This window comes from Euprymna scolopes, chromosome 22, assembly GCF_053919585.1.
Source record: "Euprymna scolopes isolate OS-2025 chromosome 22, ASM5391958v1, whole genome shotgun sequence".
Classification (NCBI taxonomy): domain Eukaryota; kingdom Metazoa; phylum Mollusca; class Cephalopoda; order Sepiida; family Sepiolidae; genus Euprymna; species Euprymna scolopes.
In genome coordinates this window covers 11,305,831-11,328,329 of record NC_136503.1, presented here as the reverse complement: position 1 = coordinate 11,328,329, position 22,499 = coordinate 11,305,831, and the positions used below count along the sequence as shown (strand labels likewise).

Genomic DNA, 22,499 nt, shown 5'->3' with positions numbered 1-22,499 from the left:
TTTGTCTGTCTATCACGCTTAAGTTTAAAACAGTATTTTCATCATTCTGTCATACATATGCTTAAAGTAAGATTCTTTTTGATGTGTCTACACATCTTCATGAGAGGTTCTGTCTGTCTGTCTGTCTGTCACTAGAATTTTCAGCAATAAATGCGTGGATTGAATTAATGCATCAGAAGAATATTTTTTATTAGTTTTTAGTATGTGTGTATATATATATATATATATAATATATATATATATATATATATATATATATATAATTTGAGGTTGCTATTATCCAAAGGTAGGGTTACCAGTGAAATATAACGAGGTTTATACAAGAGTGCTCAATACAGAAGTAGAGCAAATTAATTTTAGTTTTGTCTTTACATAAGTAGTAGTTTGTTGCAACACAGTCATGAGCATGTTTCGGTCTACTAGTATTTACTAACTAGAGACCTCATCAGGCAACAACCCTTATTTTCGAAAACGGAATTCTAAATCTTTAGAATTTAGTCTCTAGTTAGTAAATGCTAGTAGACCGAAACATGCTCATGACTGTGTAGCACCAAACTACTGCTTATGTAAAGACAAATCTAAAATATATATATATAGAGAGAGAAAGAGAGTAAAAAGAAAGACACTAATAAATCTATCTGGATTTTATCTGAAAGCGCCCCCCCCCCTCACTCACCCCCAAAATTTAGTAACAGAAGTGTTGAATCAATGAAAAGGCTACTTATCTTTACTGCCAGAAAAAAATGTTGTCTCCTAAAAGACAAGAGCAAGGGGAGACTGGGCCTAGATTTAGTACATGTTTTTCCTGCTAAAATGAAGCAATCGGTTTATTGTGTCGAAACTGACAGCGAAATTTGACTAACAACAATACTCAAAGTTCTCTGTCAGCAACAAGAAAGCAGTAGACATTGGTACGTTCAGTCAGGAACCAATCTGCACTGCAAAGGAAGAAAGACCACGTCACTAAAAAAAAAGAGTGTGGAAAAAAAAAGAAAAAAAAAAGCGTGATGGTCCCCTGGCTGAGGGAGTCATCGCTGAATTACTTGTATTGCAAATCTCCCATCTTCAGCCAAATGTACGGTACTAAATGGAGGGCAGTCTCAACAGAAAATGGCAAATTGAGTTTTCATTGGAAAAAAAAAAAAAAATAAGTAAAAAGTAAAATGAGTTTGAAATAATATTGAAAACTATTTTCCCTATTTCTTTTTCAGATGCGTACATATCTATGAAATCTTTGTCATGAAGTCGCTTCACTAGAATGATCATCGTGATCATCGCTAAAGTGCAGATAGAAAAGATGCATCTATTTGAAGTCCAAACATTTCTATAAGATGGATGGTACGTAATGCTTAAATTTAAAATAATATTTCCTTTCTTCGGTTTTAAATAACATTAAGTTTGAAACAGCATTTTTTTTAGTCTGTCATGTTTAAATAGCATTTTTGTTGTTCTGTCATGCCTAAGTTTCAAATAGCATTTTCCTTGATCTGTCATACTTAAGTTTGAAATAGCATATTTTTAGTCTGTCATGCCTAAGTTTCAAATAGCATTTTCGTTGGTCTGTCATGCTTTTTCGAAATAATACGCTCATCACTAAGTACAATGAATGAATGGATGCATTTAATTTTACCTGCATTCAAGTATATCAGTCAGTCTATTAATCCGTCAAACTTAATTCTATTAGTCTGTCAAGCTTAAGTATGAAACGGCATCTTTGTCACTAACTGTGCAGATGGAATGAGTGCATCTTAAAAATACGTTTTCGTTCTTTCCTTAATTGTTGTTTCTAATGCTTGTAATCAATAATTGATTCTGGTTGAACAAAAATCTAAAAGACAGTTTTTTTTTGTTGTTTTTTTTACAAAGGAGTCACCGCATATCAAGGCCTGGAGGCCACTCGAGGATAAGGGTGTACGGTAGTCAATGGGACAATATCATAATAATAATTATTAGTGGAGATTTGGTAAATTGGATTACTTAAGGGGACGGCTCATTAAGAAATTGTTTTTGTTTGACTTGAAGACGATCAAATTATGAGTACCAAAAATTTTACATTGCGTTTGTAATCATTGTAACATCGCCAATCTGATAGGCCCTACACCACAGTGGCAATGTGCCTTGTTTGGGGTGAAAATGTAATAAAAAAAAAAAATAAAAAATAAATAAAAATCTGAAGGCAAGAATTCTATTGTTTTTGATGCTGAGAATTATCAGAAATATGTCATCCTCGATATTGAATTCATTTACATTGCTACATGTTTGTGCTCAGTAGTTAAAAAACAAGAAGAGAAGCCATTTGTCTAAAGACCTGGTTTCATGGCATTTTCCAAATCAATCAATACTAATTATATTCCACATTCTGCAAAAATGTCAAAATGCCCAATTTCTTACACAAGAAAAATTGTAATTAGAATTTTATTACATTCTTGGTTAGTAGAGAAATCCTTGAAGTTCAATAACCAATGAGAACAGATTCGAATTAACTCTCTAAACTGAACTGCCAGGAGAGAAGGATTGCTTTCTTTTCTTAATGGTATAATGTGAAAGCTGACATTTGTACATGATTTATTTTTGACTATGTTCTTAGTTTTTAAAAACTAAAAACACAAAAATTATATAAAGTTGATATATCATCTACGAAACGATTGTACACAATTCTAAGTTGTTATTGTCTTGAATTCTTGGAACATATGTAAATGATTTTGTATTAATTTTGTTTCCCTATTATTTACTCTACTTTAGTTCTAGAAGATCTAATTCCTTTTCCATAGAGCTTATATACATATATATATGCAGTATTCTGAGTAATTGGTTTGCTTTCCTCGACATTATAAGTTATTATATAGTTACTTATCTATTATGTTTCTCATGTTCTGACTTCAGACCATTATTTATGTGTGTACATGTGTGCTATCTTTTCAGATTTGCAAAATCAGATCAAAATACCATTTCAGCTGACAAATCAAATATTGCTTCTAACTACTAGTCTATTTTCATTTGCACTGTGTTATTGTCAATATAATAACATACTTCACCACAAAGAAAGAAATATATACTTAGTCTAGTTTAGATGACCATAATCTTAATTTTTAAATAATCACCTAAAAACAAAAATCAGCAATAGTGATTTTAAAGATCATTTTAAATTGAAATATACAATAATAGATATCTGTGTAAAGTTTGGACTAAAACAATTCAAGCATTTTCTTGTCCGAAATTGTTCTGTCAAAAATAAAAATACAAGCAAATATATATTATCAAGTCTAAGAAGCTGCAATTAAACTCCAAATTATTTTTCAAAAATCTATAATATGTGAATACAATGTTACAAGTTTTTGTGAATGGATAAATTTGAAATTTACCAGTGGAAAAAATATTTATTGCTGTATGTAGTTTTACTTAAATGTAATTATTTATTTATTTTTTAAAACAATAATTTATGGACATGCATATTTTGGGGCCCTACACTGAAGAGGGGTAGGGCTCTTAAACATGCGTACCTGTAAATTACTGTTTTAAAAAATAATAAAATATTATTTGTTTACGTCCAAACAAAAATATGGGCGATTTTCTAAGAAACAAAATATCCAAGGTGGAGACGCTAAGTCAACTGTATTATCGTTTAAAAAAATCAACAACAAATCTACGTATATATATATATATATATATATATATATATATATATATATATATATATATATATACACATACATACATACATACATTGCCTGCTTTTTATTCTCTTCTGACGAGAAGCATTTAGCATTGAAATGCCATGTTTCTTTCTTATTTCTCTTTCTGTAACTTTTATTGACTTGATAATGTAATAAAGTTTCTATGGAACTTCACACTTTATCTTAACTTATATATATATATATATTTTTCTTTCTGACGAGTTAAGAGTGGAATAAATGTAAAAAATTGACAGTAATTACATAAATGATTTCAGGGATATATATATATATATATATATATATATATACATATATATATAAATTTTATTATATTAAATGTTTTCACAACTTTTCTCACTATAGAAAATTAGTAGATAAAAAATTAAATTATAATCAAATGTCTTTATTTTGGGTGATGTACTATCACGTTCCGATGACGCCTGTATTTTTTACGTTGATCCTCAATATTAATCAGAAAAGAGATTGTTTTGTTCATTCCCCGTTATTCTTTGAGTCTTCTGATTTTCTCAAAATTGGTCACCTTTTCACAAAATGTTGCATTAAAGTAAAAGACCATGAATACAGAAAACTGGCTGGGTAAGATTTTTTTTCAATAAACCCTGGCTTATACGTCAGCGAGCTAAAATGGGCCTCAAAATGGCAATTCTCTGCAAATATATAAAATCTCAAATAGTTTTAGAGTTGGGCTTAGTTTTTGCTTAAAATCTAATGAAAGTTAAGTCTAATGGTTGTTTACATGAAACAAAATCTGATGACTTTAGGAAAGCTCTGCATTTCTTCATAAATATCTTCAAGTACTCTTTTTTCCCCTGAAACTCTAAAAGACCTTCCGACTAATGATTGCTTACATTATTCAAGTAGTAGTGATTGCAAGAAAGGGGGATAACTCATGCCATACTTGTTCAAGTAATGGTGATCGTAAGAGGAGACAACTTATACTTTACTTGTTAAACTTGAAAGAAATTAATAAGTTTATTGGTTGTATGCCATTAAAACATAAGCAAATATCAACAATTCCATCGCTTCTTTTTATTCTTATTTAATATAGACATTTTAGTTCAATAAATAAAAAGAAATATGAAAAATTGTTGGCAATGTTTAGAAAATCATTTGTGATATGAGGCTATGTAAAAAAAAAAAAAAAACAACATAACAAGTTTGTATCTAATCAGTGAGACCTGGAAATCTAAGATCGATTGTTCCATTAGAAAAATTCCAGAAAATTTTTAAATGAAAAAAATTTTAAACATTTAAATTTTTTTTCTTTTAGTTCATTTTTTTTCTTTTTTTTTTTTTTTTGTTACCATTTCTTATTCTTTTGGCACCAAACAAACATTCAGAAGATAATCAACATTTTCCTATTTAAAAAAATAGATCTACACAACTCGAGTATCACAGATTTTAGAAGAATATAGATCAACTGACTCTGGCGGGCATGAATAATGAAAGACTTTCCCTCAGGTCAAGTGCAAACGTTTCTGAGTCTCTAATCGAACATCGTTTGATAAATTTTCTAATTGAAGTTTAACTTTGATTAACTAATAGAAATATCTAACAACTTCGATAAAAGACAAAATTTAGAAGAGCCTGTTGTTCAATCACATAAATAATCTAAATAATTTTATATCAGGAAAAAATATTTAAAAATGTATTTATTTAAAAGAAAAAAGTATTTATTTAAAAATGCATTTAAAGAAAAGCATTTATCAAAAAAAAAATGTACTTGTTAAATAATTATTAATTGAAAAAAATATTTATTTTAAAAAAGGTATCTATTTCAAAATAACTTTATTTAAGTTTGCCCAAACATTTTTATACCAGATTTGGAAACTATAAATTTTAACACTAGAAAAACAGCAAAAAAAAAAAAAAAATATTTTAATACACCAGAAATCATGCGAATACAACATATGAAGTTATTTTATAGAATTTTCAAAGTCAGACCCAAATAGAATTTTAACTGACAAATCAAACTTTACTTCTGACTCACAAATTTTCATTTGTTATGATTTTACCATGTTATTGGCAATAAAAAAATGTACTTTGCTTTACTGTTTATTTTTTACATTACCTAGCACGACCCAGATGACTGTTAATATGAAACTGTATTAAATAATAGCCAATTTTATGGTCGGTGATGGTGTGTGTGTGTATATGTGTGTGTGTGTGTGTGTGTGTGTGTGTGTATATATATATATATATATATATATATATATATATATATATATATATTGGCATGCCACAATGCAAGTAATTTAGAATTTACAAGGAGACAATTACTAATTTAATAATAATAATAATAATAATAAAATTCAGGAATAGTAATTAGTGATTAAGTCTTACTGTATGTGATCTGCATGCCATCACCAGGAATTGAACCCTTCACTATTCTTGTATTTAGTATGTTAATTATTTTAAGAAAAAATTAAATCTCAACATTTATTATATATATATTTATACTTATTTATTTATACAATTTATAAGCCAAAGTTGTTTTGAATTAGGATTATCCCCCACAGAGTCCTTTAAAAGGCTTGATGAAGAATACAGAACAATATAATAATTGTTATGAAAGTGTATAATAAATAAGATCTATTGAAAACAAGAATGCGGTTGTATACAATGTCGCCAGTGCAGCTTCTGCTACTCAATAATATCACAATAACAATAAGAAGAAGGCGGGGGAGGGGGACTTAACAATCCATATTTATAACAATAATACATTTATTTCAATATGGCGGCCTTTTAAAATTATTTATTACATCAGGCAAGATTTTTGAAATTTTGCCAGATTCTCATAAAATATGATGTTTAAATATGGCGTGTTGAGTTTCTATCCCATCTTTCTATTATTTTTATTATTTCTAACACACAAATGAAGAAGTTCACGAAGAGAAAGTTGTTTAATTTTCATATTTTGGGAACATCTGTTTGAAATAAACATGTTTTATAGATTAGTATAAAAAGATCGATGCTACAATAAACAAGATCAAAACACCATGAGAGAAAGAAAAACACAAAGTAAAAAAAACAACAAAAAAAAAACTATACAATGCTAACATCAATGACAAAAAAATCGTCTATTGAACAATAATTCAATCGATCCATCTGTGGTCAAGGCATAATTGTTTTCTTATAATAAAATTCATGAATGGTAATATTTGTTAAACACATGAAAGATTTTTGGGTAATTTTATATAAGTTTATTATAATTATTATTAATGTTTATCATAATTATTATTAATGTTTATGGATTAATATATTTCATTGAATGGGAATTTTGTATTTAACGGAAAGGCCAACACTTTATGTATTTCAAATGGAGAAACACTGAATTGGTGACCAAACACACAGCAAATATGTGAGACTCTAACATAATTCAGTCCTACTTGACTGCTTATTCCTATGTTATTGAGTTGGTTAAAAATGTGCCATTCTATAAGGTAGTTATTTTGATTTGCTTAAAAATGTGCCATTCTATAAGGTAGTTATTTTAATTTGATTAAAAGTGTGCCTTTCTATAAGGTGGCTCTTTTCAGTTGGTTAAAAGTGCCTTTCTACAAGGTGGCTCTTTTCAGTTGGTTAAAAATGTGCCTTTCTATGCATTTTTTTTATTTGGTTAAAAATGTGCCTTTCGATGCATTTTTTTTTATTTGGTTAAAAATGTGGCTTTCTATGCATTTTTTTTTTTTTTTGGTTAAAAATGTGCCTTTGTATGCATTTTTTTTATTTGGTTAAAAATGTACCTTACTATAAGGTGATTCTTTTGATTTGGTTAAAATTGTGCTTTTCTATCAGGTAGTTCTTTTGAAGCAAAGTTTTGAAACCTTTTATAGGTTTGCTATTCATTTTTTCTGCTGTTTGTTTTCTGTTTAAGTCCCCAGTCTACAAGTTGGTTAGATATAAAATACATTAAACAAACTGGTCATCCTGTTAAATACAATGTATTAAATTTTGAAATGTTTTTATTGATTAAATTTTAAAACGTTTTGTTAAATATTACATATATCATGTTTTATATGGAAGATTAAGAGTGTAAACTGCATGATATTTTGTGAAATGTTGGAATATTGTTAATAAGTTTTTATTATGGTGACTAGATGCTATTCTAATATCACAGAATGCAGTGACAACAAATAAATAAAATCACGACACTGCAGGATCATGGGAGATAACTCTTATTTATAGATTAGGATGGGAATGGGACACAGGAATTTTATACATATATATTTTTTTAATTTATTTTGTACATATAATTTTTACAATAGTAAGTCTACAAAATAGACTTTCAAAGCTACAAAACTCATCTAAAAGGAATTAAAAACTTTAAATTTTAAATAAATAATACACATGAATTATAACCACAAAAGTTTGTGAACAGGATTAAAAAAAAAATTACTGGTTCACTAATTTAATCTTGAAAGATCTTAAAGTTTGTGAGATTTAGTTTTGGTTTTCATATCAATGTATATACGTCTATCTATACATACATACACACACACACACACACACACACACACACACACACACATACATATATATATATATATATATATATATATATATATATATATATATATGTATATACACACACACGTTAGTGTTAGGAAAGTAACACCACAACAAGGAATACAGAAGAGGGGAATACTTGTGTATTGTTAGCAGTAGAGCTGTTTCTGTGGGATTGCCTATATAAATTAGGGTATATTTTAAATATATGTGATTTTTTTTCTCTCTCTCTCTCTCGTGTTCTACAACCTTTTTTGACTCTATATATATATATATATATATATATATATATATATACTTTCACTACACTGATGAAGATCGGTCGAAAATTATGTACTCGTAAAAAAGTTTTTTAATTATTTTCATAATATTATTTTGTATTCCTGCACGTCACCAATTGAAAACGAATAAAGAAAAGTTATAAGCTTTTATACTTTTCGTATTCCTTTTTATACATTTCCATTCATATATATATATATATATATATATATATATATATATATATATATATATATATATTGAGCACGATCAACAACCTTTTTAAATTCAATTGTTTTACATTTGGATATCTTTACCTGGAATATATATGTTTTTAAGAATGTTGATATATAATCAATGTAAATATTTTATGTCTATAATTATATACATTTGTATACCAGCATGTATTTTTCTGTGTATATATATATATACCTATGCATGCATTTTTCATCCGTAATCAACTTAAAATTCGTTCTTTTCTTTTGATGCAAGGTATATCCACTCACAGTATCCACCTTTTGGAATATCCACTTTACAGTATATCCCCAATCATAAGATATGCTTACCAATTTTAAATTAAAATGGTTCACACCCTATAATACATTATTCTATAATTCAATATTAAAAAAAAATAAAACAAAACATTAACAACTATTATAATTGCTTTTCTAAAATTAAAAACAAGAATTGAAAATATGAGTCAAGTGAATAAAGTTTGTCTCATAAATGTCTGTTTTTTTTATTTGTTGAATTTCAGATTTTTAGAAATTCTTTTTTATTATTGTTGTTATTACTATTATTAATACTAATGTAACATAGCGTAGACACACATATGCAAATGAATGCAAAATGACGTCACCAGTAGGGAAAAATAAAATCTTTAAAAAGGAGATCATGTTAGAGACTTAAATCACGTTCGAGATCATGTGAGAGGCATGGATGACATTCGAGAACACGGCGCCCCACAGCAGTAATGAGAGAATGTGGAAATAAATGTTGTTGTACAACAAAACAAGTTGACGTTCTTTTCTATTTGTTGTATCCTTTGCAATTGAGTTTACATTGTGTTCGTTCCCAGACAACATTACATTAATAATACTTAATTACATTAATAATACTTAATAATGCAATCCTCATGTTAATTTATTATTAAAAAGTTAATTTGTATGAATCAACATGGTACAAGTTTGTTGACCGGATTGATTCTGTTGTTAGCATTCTTGCAGAAGAAGCCAAGTGAAGGAAGGAAGGTTAAGTAATGCTATGAAACCAACTAAATCCTAATATATCAATGGCAATTTAGTTGCCACAAAAATTAGACTACATAAAATTAAAAATAAAGACTTAAAATAATCTTTACTTAAATAGATTAGTTGCCTGAGTGGTAACCAAAAGAAGTAAAGTTGACCAGTTGGCATTTTTTTTTAAATATTACTGTTAATCAAGTATTTATTAAATTCAAAAAAGGAAATTAGCATAAAATAAAGTAGATATTTTAAAAATCCTAAATGCAGTAGCGTAGAAAAAAAATACAATTTTAAAATCCTATTCAAAACAATTATTTTCACTGCCAGCTTTATTCTATTGTTGGCATTCTTACCAGAGGGGGCCATGTTAAGGTTGCCAACATCCATAAGTGAAAAATGGAACTATGGAACAGACTGGATTTTAACTGGATGCATCCAGGTAGCTAATCACTCAACCACAGTCACCTTTATGATGTATTATCATTAATTAAATTTTGTCTACTAAAGTAAAAGATTTTAGAAATATATAATACTCAGAATGTGGCGTTGATGATGTGGTTACAAGCACACATCATCGGTTTTGCATACTGTGTTTAAGTTCTTTCATAGTTATTGGATAACTTTCACTAATATCCTTGAGAAAGATATGAACCCATTCCTCCCTCAGCAATGTGTGAAATAATAGCGTAAACTAGACACTGAAGTCTTGGTTGGGGAAACTAGCCTGAATGAAGAACCGTGAAATCACATCAACTACTGACGACCTGCTTCTTAAACCAAACCCAGTACAAGCTGTATAACATATTCAAGAAGACCTATAAGGCAGATGAGTATAATGAGAGCCAACAGTTATCCTTTCCCCGAATTATGGGTGGAATGGATTCTCAGAAGAGGCAATGGCATGCTTCTGTGAGGAATTGCCAAAGAAAATCATGAATAGCCAACAGCAACAACAAAAAAAAATACTTAATTAATGTTAAATTAAAAAAATTAAAATTATGAAGTTTTGAAAAGAAAATTACATTTAAAAAAATAATCAAATAATTAATTTGTTATTTATCAACGAAAATTACACAATGAAAAAGAAAACAAACAAAAACAGATTCCAATTTAGATTCACAATTCTTTTGATTTGATTCACTAATGGCTAATGATTAGTCCCCTCTAAATCGAATAGTTAAAGAATTCTAGGATTATGGATTCTATAAATTCGACAACAAATGAACAACGTTTGATGCATACGGGAAATAAAAGATCTACTTCAGGTTTTGATGGTCACCTAGCAGGATTGAACCCAGATCTACCATTTCACTGAGACAGATTAACGGTACAACATGAGCTCTCACCGCAAGGGTTAATACCTGATACCCAACTACAGTTCATCAATCAGCCCCTACAAGATACAGTAATTTTGCACAAGGTTGATGCAGTGTGTGACGTCTATATTGCAAATTATATGCAGTATATTAAAAAGAATCATAATTCATTTGATCACACATACATTTATGGAATAGTTAGTCTATGAAATTGGTAGGGGAGCACATAAAGAGATTAGTTAAATACTAACATAGACATATCTCCAAGGTCAACTGATATTTCAGTTATGTAACCAACTTTAATCTGTGATAAAGGGTTTTATTGGAAAAGAACAGCTTTATATTAATTAATATAAACAAATTTACATGGGTGTGACACTGGACATGCTAATATTTCGGACAAATGGTTGGGTAAAACTAGAAGTCCATTTGTCCGACACATTAGTATGTCCAGTGTCGTGACCATGTAAATTTGTTTATATTAATCAAAATATATCTTGTTCTTTTATTGAGCACTCTTAATAACTTTGTTAAATTTATTAGTTCACTCCTGGATACCTCCTAACCTGGTGTGTGTGTGTATATATATATATATATATATATATATATATATATATATATATATATATAAAAATGGTGTATAAATTTTGAAGAGGATCCAGTTGGGAGGGTAAAAGGTGCAGTAGTAATGGGGAACAAGAGATAGTAAGTATGAAATGAGAGGAAAGAGGTGAGGAAATATTGGTTAGCTTTAGAGATGTATCTGTTATTATTTTAACTAGTATGTTTTCATGCTTATCTACTGACTCCATACACTAATCATTCCATTTTGTCTGAAATTTAAGTTCATGCTTTAAACTTCCTCATATATATATGTGTGTGTGTGTATGTGTGTCTATATACACATATATGTTCTTTTTGTTTGTGCAATGCAGAAAAACATTGAGTAGTCTGGAGGCAACTTTACACAGATCTGTTCAGTTGGCTCCAATGCTCTCAAAGTGCAATTATAAAGATTTGGCAATAACGTTGTATAAGAACCAGTATTGCGCAGTATTTAATATATACTTTTTTGCAAAAAAAAGATGTTCTTTTAATCAGCATGAAACCGACAGCCGTATCTGAACCTTTACATTATCTAAAGTTTTTTTCCCCCGAAACTGCTGCTATTTTCACAACCTTCTGCCTTTTGCATTCTATGGTTTTCTTCAATCGTGTTTTTGTCGGCCTCAGTAACTATCTGTGGATTTCAAACCTAGTTATCTCCATTTATTTAATCCATTGAGCTAGATGACTGTTCTCACTCTGCATCTCATAGTTTTTGCCATTTTTAAATAAAAGGGTTCAGTTTGAAATTCCTAACAGTTTAGCAACTATGACAAAAGCAAAACATTGTGAAAATGGAAACAACCCAATGTGGAAAACGCTAAAATAATGTAAATAACAATATTTCATATGAGAAATATCGTTAAATAAACCCAAAACTCATTCTGAAAATCATCTCTCATTGCAATTAGCTGAGCATGTCAGGAACGCATGTCCTTTACAACATATTGCCAGCCAAGCTAACGCCAAGGGAAGTAACTAGGTTCGAATGTGATAATCAGCTTTTAATATGACTGGATTTATTAACCGATCATGTAGGGGCGGGTTTAAACTGTACAAAAATTTTACCTTTTATTTATTTTTTTTGTTTTTGTTGTTGTGAGGATTTCTTCTATAATATTTAAAGATTTTTGTTTTTAATTTTTTTTATTAAGCATGTCTAACAAATATTGTACTACTTGACACAAGTTTATTTAATGAAAAAAAAGAGTTTAAAAAAAAAAAAATGGTGGCGTCTTTTACAACGCAAAGGTAGATTTACATAAAAATCTAGTTCGGCTAGAAAACATCCCTTTATGACAAAACTGTTCTTTCAATCTCAGCAAGTAATACAGTGCATTTATTTTAATAGCCATTTATTTGCAAGAACGAAAAAGAAAATTAAATAATTTTCAAAAAGGAAATACTTGGAGAAGCAGTTAATGTTTATATGACTGATGGTTGAGGGTCATGGTTGGGATTATATATTTTCATTATTTGTTTAGATTTCAAAATCTCTAACAAACACAGGAAAAAGAACAACAAGCATAAAATTCTAATCATAAAATTCACATATTTGAATATTTATTTGCCTTCATATGAGGACGACTATGGCAGAAGGCCTGTTTAACATGGGGTTCAACTACAGAGGTTAAAAGCAGAAATATATACAAGACATTTCCCAACAAGTGGAGACACTAATAATATCAGGAAATGACCCTCAGCCTCTCAGATGGAGGAGAGAGACAGTATCGTAGAGTTGTGTTTAATATTAATTATACTTTATCACAGGGATGGTCAACCTATGGCACATGCGCCAACAATGGCCATTTGCATAATCAGGATTGGTGCACTGGATAACAGAGATAATAAAACGAAAATAAATATTTTTTGCTCTTGAATTTAAGTTATGGTAAAAATTGAATTTGGCTAAAGTTAATTCTGATCTAAAACATAGCAATTATTTTTGTTGATTTTATTGTTTAGCGTGTCTTTAGCTGTGGACAAAATGTTGCGTGTTTTTTAAAAACTCTTATAAACAATATATATATTACTCTATATTGCTCTTCTTTTATTGAGCACTCTTAATAACCCTATTAAATTCATTAGTTATCACTCTTGAATGTCTATAACCTCGTGTGTGTGTGTATATATATATATATATATATATATATATATATATATATATATATATATATATATATATATATAATTTAAAGGAGATTAGAACAATAGTCTAAAGAGCTGAGTGTATTTTAATGTAACAGTGAAATTACTAGTTAATTAAAATACAGGAAATAGAAAGTGCTCGTTGTAATTTAGATATTTTAATTTAGGAAGTGTATGATCGATAAATCACATTACTTAATATATATATATATATATATATATATATATATATATATATATGCATGTATAACTGCCAAATATGTCTTTATAACCATACTTTAAAAACTATAACTTCGTGTAGCTCATCTAATTTAAAAATGAAAACAATTGGGAGATGAGATCCAAGGTGTTGACCTTCCCTGTTTTATCTCTGGCCAGCAATCACAATGGCAAACTTGACTTGAATCTGCTGAAGTGATCCACATTGAAATGAAAACTTTCAAAAAGGAATAAAACATTTTTCTTTTCTTTTTTTTTAATCAGAAAAATTAAAAGCCAAATATAAAACTATAATACTTGTTGATCTTTCTGTCTGATTTATATATCTATCAAATTTTCATATATATCTATATAATTTTTGTATCTATTTAAATTTTATAAAGTAATTAGTGAAAAGAAAAAAATACAATGATGTTTAAAACATTAATTTTTAAAGTGCTCAATGCAAATGATATGACAAAGCTGATAGGATTCTTGAACTCAAAACTCAACTCACAGTTCTTAACAATAAAACTGAGTTTCAAGGTGTTTGTGTATCGTGCTTCCACAGACGACCATAACAGGTTGCTCAATATCTTTGAGATAGAGTAAACTGAAAACATTATAAAAATACTTGAAATTCAGCATATATAGATATTTGTGAAGTGAGTTAAAACTTTAGGAATTGTATCTACTTAGCTTGAGAGAGAGAGAGAGAGAGAGAGAGAGAGAGAGAGAGAGAGAGAGAGAGAGAGAGAGAGACGGAGGGGGGGGAGTTTAAAAAGTTTTTAAAGTATTTTTTTTGTGCATAAAATGAGGCACAGGATGTTTTATTTTATTAAAGAATATTTAAGCCACCGGGGTTAAAAGCAGACCAAAAAAAAAAAATTTAATTTGAAAAACATTTTGTTTAGGCAAGGCAAAGGAATTGAATCGGAAAAAAGCATGTTTCCAAGGAAAGACGTGCGGAAAAATCTTACGGAAAGCAGTGATCAGTGGAGGACGACTAGATTAAATGGCGTCAAAAACTCGTTCTCCATGTGACTTACATCCTTCAACTTCTCAGCTCCGCTAAACTTATCGCCATCGCTAATTATATTGGTCCATGTTGATTTGTCATGTTTTCAGAAACAAAGCAATGTGAACGGAAAAGGGAGAAGAAAAAAAGTGTATGTTTGTCATTGTTAGACAACTTATATTTGTTGTTTTCGTTATTGTTTGAAATGTAAATAGCGTGAATAACCATCCTTGCTAGACATTTATTTTTTCTATTTTATAGACTGATTACATTATGGCCACACCGTTAAAAACGTGAAGAGCCACCAATTAAAAAAAGGTAAGCGTAGTCGAAGGAATCATAGCACATGGACAACAAGATGAGAGTTTGTTTCTGATCAAGCTAGGTAATCTGGTGGGAAGTGTATGATCGAGAAATCAAAACACTTGAAGCCAGAATCTTGTTTGTAACAACATAGGTTACGTCTTGTGTGTGACAACGGAGTTTACGTCTTGTTTGTAACAACGTATGTTACATCTTGTTTGTGACAACGTAGTTTACGTCTTGTTTGTAACAACGTATGTTACATCTTGTTTGTGACAACGTAGTTTACGTCTTGTTTGTAACAACATAGGTTACATCTTGTGTGTGACAACGGACTCTACGTCTTGTTTGTAACAACGTATGTTACATCTTGTTTGTAAAACAACGTAGTTTACGTCTTGTTTGTAACAACATAGGTTACATCTTGTTTGTGACAACGTAGTTTACGTCTTGTTTGTAACAACGTAGGTTACAAATAAATCACAGTCAAAATCTAAGATCCAAAATATTTAATGGCTTGCTTCTGGCAGAAAACTATCACATGGGTCAAATTGGAACCCTGAAAGGACGTTCCTATACAACCAAAAACAGCAGCAATTAAAACGGAAGCTGTTTAAACCCAGAATGTTGTTTCACAGGAAAATGCAAAAATATTTTAAAAAACTATATCTACAATTCTATTTGTTAAGCTTAGTTCATTGAGGCACAAGACATTTTGTAGATTGTATAACGACAATCTTTAGAAATGAGGCAAGGGATGAAATAAGTATTTTTTTTTTGTGCTTAGATAATAAGAAATTTTCTATAGAAAAGCATGAGGAGGGATTTAATTGAAACTTTCAAAATAATTAATGGGATTTAATTGAAACTTTCAAAATAATTAATGGAATTTCTAAATATGAAACACTTTTTAATATCACTTTTTTCACTGAAAATTTATTGGTGAGAAATATTTCAAAAACAAAATTAATCAAATAATTTTTTATATATATATATAGTTATATTTTTGTGAACAAATTACCTAATTAAATCAAAAATAGCATGAGGGGTTGCAAATTAAAGAAAATAAACTTGTAAAAGAATTAATTATTAGGGAATATTTGGAGATAAAAATTAAGAATTTGATTTGTATATTCCTATTATATATTCTGTGAGATTATATATATATATATATATATATATATATATATATATATATATATATGCATATATTTTCGATTCTGACAAGACTAAAAAACATATCAAGTGAACCTGTTTATTCTCATTCTCTACAACTGTTTCATTATTAGAAACTATACAATCATCTAGTATATATATATATATATATATATATATATATATATATATATATTATATATACACACACACAAACCGTGTGGTGTTTGTAGGAAAGGAAAGAACCCCAGTGAAGTGCTCAATTATAAAGAAAAATTCAATATAAGAGCATGTGTGTGTAATTCAAATTAAAATAAGAGATACCCAAAAAAGATGTAAAAAACGAATTAGAAGTATCTGACGATGAATTACAATAATTCAGGAGACCGTTCCTATTCTGTGTCCTCGACGGACAACAAAAAAATTATTCAATAAACATACAAAACGTTTATCTGTGGATATTGCTTGCTATACAGAGTTGAACATACCGTATTTACAAAATAGACTAGAAAAAAATATACCTTGTAGATATGTAACCTAAAGAAACGTTTGTTATGTTAGAAATACATCCACTAAATGATTGGAATACCATTTTAATTGATGGTTTAACCAACAACTATTACAGGGATCGAAGGATAAACTTTTGTGAAATCACCCTTAAGAAAAAAAAAAAAAAATAGCCTGCTGCTGTTAAGTCTTAATAATATTAATATAATTCGCTCTTTCAAAACATCAAGAAAATGTTTTAAAATAGCAGAAACAATTGTATGCATTAAAACGTTTTTTAAAACAAATTCTGAACATTTATTAAATTACTATATTATCTTTTGAGCTATTACCTTAATTTTTGTGTTAATTTTAAGGGATATATATATATATATCTTAGCAAGGAGGGAGAAGATATAATAAAAGCCCATTCTCTATTTAATGGTTTTGGGATTGGGCTCTAAAAGATGATTCGATTATTCTATGTACAGATATTTGTTGGATGGATTTAATTAGTGTGGCATTATTGAAATTTAAAAGGTGATTCAAGTCAAGCATATTGGAGCAGAAGGTGTTTGACATGTTGTCAGTTTTAACCAGTCTTTTACGCTCATGAATTCTTTTAATCCAAATTATGCAGGGTATCTTCAATCAAGATTTTGTTGCAATCTTGGCAAAAGATAGAATATATACCATCTTTAGATATAGGTGTAGTCTTGAATTTACCAGTTTTGTGAATAATATTCTGTATTTTATTGAAGATGAAGCTATTTGAATGTTTAATTTATTGTAAATGAGTTCTATTTTAAGATCCCTTGGCTCTGAAAATCTACCCTTTTTCACACAAAAAAAAAAAAATTATCACACGGTTCAAACTCCTCTCCTCCTTCATTATCTTTGGCACTGTCTTTTTTTTTTATTTTTGTCATCTTGTGTGGTTCTAATTATTTTACTACTCTCTTTTCCTTCTGTTTGGCATACAAGAACTATCGCATTTTTTTAATTCATTAAAACATAAACAAAAGAGAAGTACAATATTTGGTATATTACTTTTAAGCTCAAATAAATCCCGTTATGTTTTATAAGTAATGTTTTTACATCGCTTTTGTTTATCGCTTTTGATTATGTGTTAGAAGAAATAAGAATCCGAGAATTTTTATAAGTGGTGACCCTGATGTGATTTGTGACACGACACATTTAGCAAAAAAAATGAAGCAAATTCAACAGGCGCATCAATTGTTGATGGTTACAGAAGATATTTCTGTTGCGTCTCTGGGTTTTAAGTGTTGAAAACTGCAATAAGATGGATGAAAGTATTAGCGTGACCTCAATGACCTTTTTTGACATGTTTAAATGGATTCAACTGCACTTTTAGTTTTGAATATCTAAAAATTCGGTTTGAATCGAAAAATTGAAATTCATTTTTTATTAAAAACCTATTAATATGTCATTACACTTCTGAGGAATGGATAAACCATGAAACTGCAGTAACATGTTCAGATAAGCAAAATGTATTATTTATCGTTTTATGGATGTTTGTTTGAATATGTAGTCGCCGATATTCTTGTATTAGTTTTATATTTATATACAAGAGAAGAGTGTGCAACATTGTTGTGAACAATTTCTCTCTTTAGTCTTAAGAATGCAAGGCAAGAAACTGTGCATTACCATAGATTGGTGACTCCATGTCTCTAATATTATGTGTATATGTGTGTGTGTGTGTATACATGTATGTGTGTGTATAAAGAGTTTGGATAAAATCTGACAAAATTTACACAAATGGAAAATTTTGGAGTTTCAGAATGAAACTGGCAGATGGATTTGCTGTACTCTTTGTTTACCCTAGTACTTTCGGTCTCTTCCTCGGGTATATAACGAGTATGCCGAACTTCCAAAGTTTTGTATTTGTATCGATAAATCCTGTTTTTCCATGTGTAATCAGCTTGAATCACTTGATCATCTAGCCACACTGAATAGCTGTGATACTGCAATACCGTCTATTGATGACTTTATATACATATGAAAAAATAATGTTGACAATCAAATCTGACAATATTCACTTTGTTTGATGATCACATACACGTGAAAATGAAAATTTGATTTTGTCTCAACATTGAATACTATTAACATATGAGCAAAATCAAAAAAACGTATGCATATATAGATATACTTTATTTGAATTCTGATGATATATTCTAATATTATATATGCACACACATATATACATAGGTGTGTGTGTATATGTAGAGATGAAAAAGAGAACAAAGCGAAATTATATGTTCATCAATGTTTCATCTATATTTCAAGACATCCTCAGGATGATTGGTTTGAATAAATAAAATACCAGTACAATATTGGAAAATATATTTGTTGTGTTAGTAATTTCAAATATTGTACTGTTATTTTATTTCTTCAAATCAATCCTCCCCCGAAGAAGTCTTGAAATAAAGACGAAACATCGATAAACATATAATTTTGGTCTGTTCCTTTTCCATAATTTTCATCATCATCATATATATAATTTCTGTTGCTTGAATATATCAGATGTGCTTTTAAGGGTAAGATACAAGATGGGATCTGGGGGATTTCTTTTTCTAATTCGTATTGTCACATTTTTTTTTTTTACTTTGAAAAAAAAGAATTAGAAATACTGAGCACTATTAAAGGAATTAATCATTTTGGATGTGCATGAAAATTTATCAATCAAAATTATTGAACAACAAACACAAAACACTAATAGATTCTATGGATGCAGACAACATTTAACTGATATTCAAGTCAAAAATTGCGAATACACTAAAAAACTGAATAAATGATAGAAAAAATAAATTCTCTAAAGGAAACAATTTTAAAAGAAAAAAAGGAAATATGAAACAATTACAACAAGGAAAAAGAAGGGAAAATACTATATATATATATATATATTTAGGATTAATGAAAATAAAAATATAAAAATACATAGTACAAATAAAAAGCGTTTACATGAAAATAAAAAGCAATGCAGAAACAGTAATAAAACGAGCATTCGGACAAAATTTGAAACTTTATTTGCACAATTTTTTTTTTTTTTTTTAAATTTAAAAATTGTTTCCATTTTCTCTTCGCTCCTTATCTATAAAAGATAAGACTTGCTCATTGCTGATTAAAAAAAAAAAAATTCTTTCTTTTGAAAACAAATGCTTGAGCTTAAAAATTCTATTTACTGGTCATTTATTGGGTTTCGGTGTGAAGGAAAAAAAAAAAAAAGAATCTGACTCTTAACGAGAGTTATCTCCCTTGGTTTCTAAAACCCTTTTCTTCCTCTTTCTCCATGCCTGCCATGCTGTGGTTGCCAAGGGTGACATTGAAGAAGCCAAACACACACCACGTGTCACAGAGAGGCACAAGAGAGTGACAGACGCTGGGACAAACGAAGAAGTCTCATGATTTCATTCAATATTTCACCAAACAATGGACGGCCACACAGACAAAACAGAAATACATGTACTCACCCAGAGATAGACAGATAAATAGATAGAGAGAAAGAAAGAAAGAGAGAGAGAGAGAGAGGGGAGGTTATAGTTTAAAATGTAATTAATATTTCTTTAAATTTAATTTTTTTAATTTTGAAATTAAAAAAAAAATTCTTCTAAATTTCAAAAATAAATTTATAAAAAATATTTTGATTAAAAATTATTTTTTAAATTCAAAAGGAAATATTAGGTATCTCTTGATAATCAAGACCTTTCTATTTATTGAAATAATTGTTCTATTTATTTATTTCTCTAATTTTAACTTGGGGAATATGCAGGCTGGAAAAGTGCCACTACTGAAAAAAAAAAAAAAAAAAAAAAAAATCAAATATTAGTCGGCCAACTCTGAGGATCGAACCTGTATAATTGTCTGCCTCACAAACTTCCAAGTGTTGCACTCTAAATTAAATGACAGTAATTAATGAATAAACTTGCAACCACAAGTGCAAAAGCAGAAAATCATAGCAAAATTATTTATATCTCCATCATTCCTGGCCCTTCCTCTAAAAAATAATATACATCCATAAAGTGTGTGAGTGTATATATATATATATATATATATATATATATATATATATATATATATACAAACAAACATATCTTGCTATGCAAGTCTCATCAAGCAATGGTGAAAACAAGTTAAAATAACTTTCCAGTATCTCCTGATGTAATGATGCCTTGTGTCGCAAGACGTTTGTGTAAATAACAAATTAGTTAAAAAGAAAACAACAACAAAAAAAAAGAAAACGTGATTATAGATTAATTAGATATTAAAACAAAATTAATTTAATTTTAAGAACATTACTTTTAATCAATTCAGATTTTCATTTTAAGAATTAAAAGTTTTCGATTTCGCACAGCTACATGATTGAAGAGATCCAAAGTTAAATTTGGACGCTTTTCTTAGTTCCACTCACAAAGTTGAACATGGTATGGTTATCTTGAAGATGAACACAATCATTATTCAACAGGGAGAGACTAATTTCTAGAGACTGTTTTTTTTATTTATTTATTTTTTTTTTTTATTAAAAAGCAACATTTTTTTATCAACGCAAGCAAAATAAAAAAAGAGGTGAAAAACTGTTTCACACAAAAAATAAAAAAACAATAAACAAAAAATGCTTTACCCTTCCACTGTTTTCGTTTCTTTTTGATGAATTAAAATAAAGCATTTCTCCCTTGTTCTTTTACTAGAATATCTGAATAGATTTATATATATATATGAAAGAGAGAAAAGGTGTATTATGTGTGTATAGGTTATATATATATATATATATATAATATTAAATCAAGTTTATTCTATGATTTATTGCCAATTTCAGAATGAAATAACTTTTCATATGTTTCTAGAGACGTTAGAAGTAATCAAGAGTTATTCAGACTATTATAACTGACTCTTTTTGCCTTTGGAAATTGAGTCCTAGTTGAATCGATCTGAACTATATAAATCGACTGTTATATATGTGTGTGTCTGTGTGTGAAACTAGTCTAGAAAAAGGAAAACTCCTCAAATCAATTAAAATTCTCTGTTTACCCCAGCATTACTTCCAATCATTTTAGAGTATTCCTTATTACCTAACAACACAGTATCAGTAGAAAGACGTTTGCTTTGCTATAACAGCTCATCATAGAGCAGCCACACTTTCAAAAGGTATCTGTTGCGTCTTACGTGTCAGGCAGTCATGAAAACCTGAGACACATATTTGACTTGAAAGATTTGCGAGTCCATAAATATATTTAAAAAAAAAAAAAATGGTAAAATTTTTCATGTTAGAAAATCTTTTTTTCTCAATAACATTTTTTTTTAGCTTGTGAGTCATTTTTCTACAAATTCTTTTTTTTTTTTCTTATTTACTCTTAATCTTTATTCATTATCTTTTTTTTAGTAATATTTGCCAAAAGTGCAGAAATTTTCTGTTAACATTTTACCAATAAAAATCACATCTCAATATTTATATGTGATAAAATTAGGCTAACCTAACACACGTCTTTTTCCTGTATACCCTGCCCTTAGTTTAATAAAGCTTCCTTTAAGTTTTAATTTAGCA

The 22,499-nt window shown here is 28.8% G+C and overlaps 1 long non-coding RNA gene across 1 annotated transcript in view; it reads left to right on the top strand.

The window, feature by feature from the left end:
* Positions 1–1,210: 1,210 nt before the first annotated feature.
* LOC145243891 (uncharacterized) overlaps positions 1,211–22,499 on the top strand; it is a 213,011-nt gene continuing 191,722 nt past the window's right edge. Inside the window, exon 1 of the long non-coding RNA XR_013862969.1 lies at positions 1,211–1,338. This is a non-coding gene — a long non-coding RNA (uncharacterized LOC145243891). The remainder of the gene's footprint in view (positions 1,339–22,499) is intronic.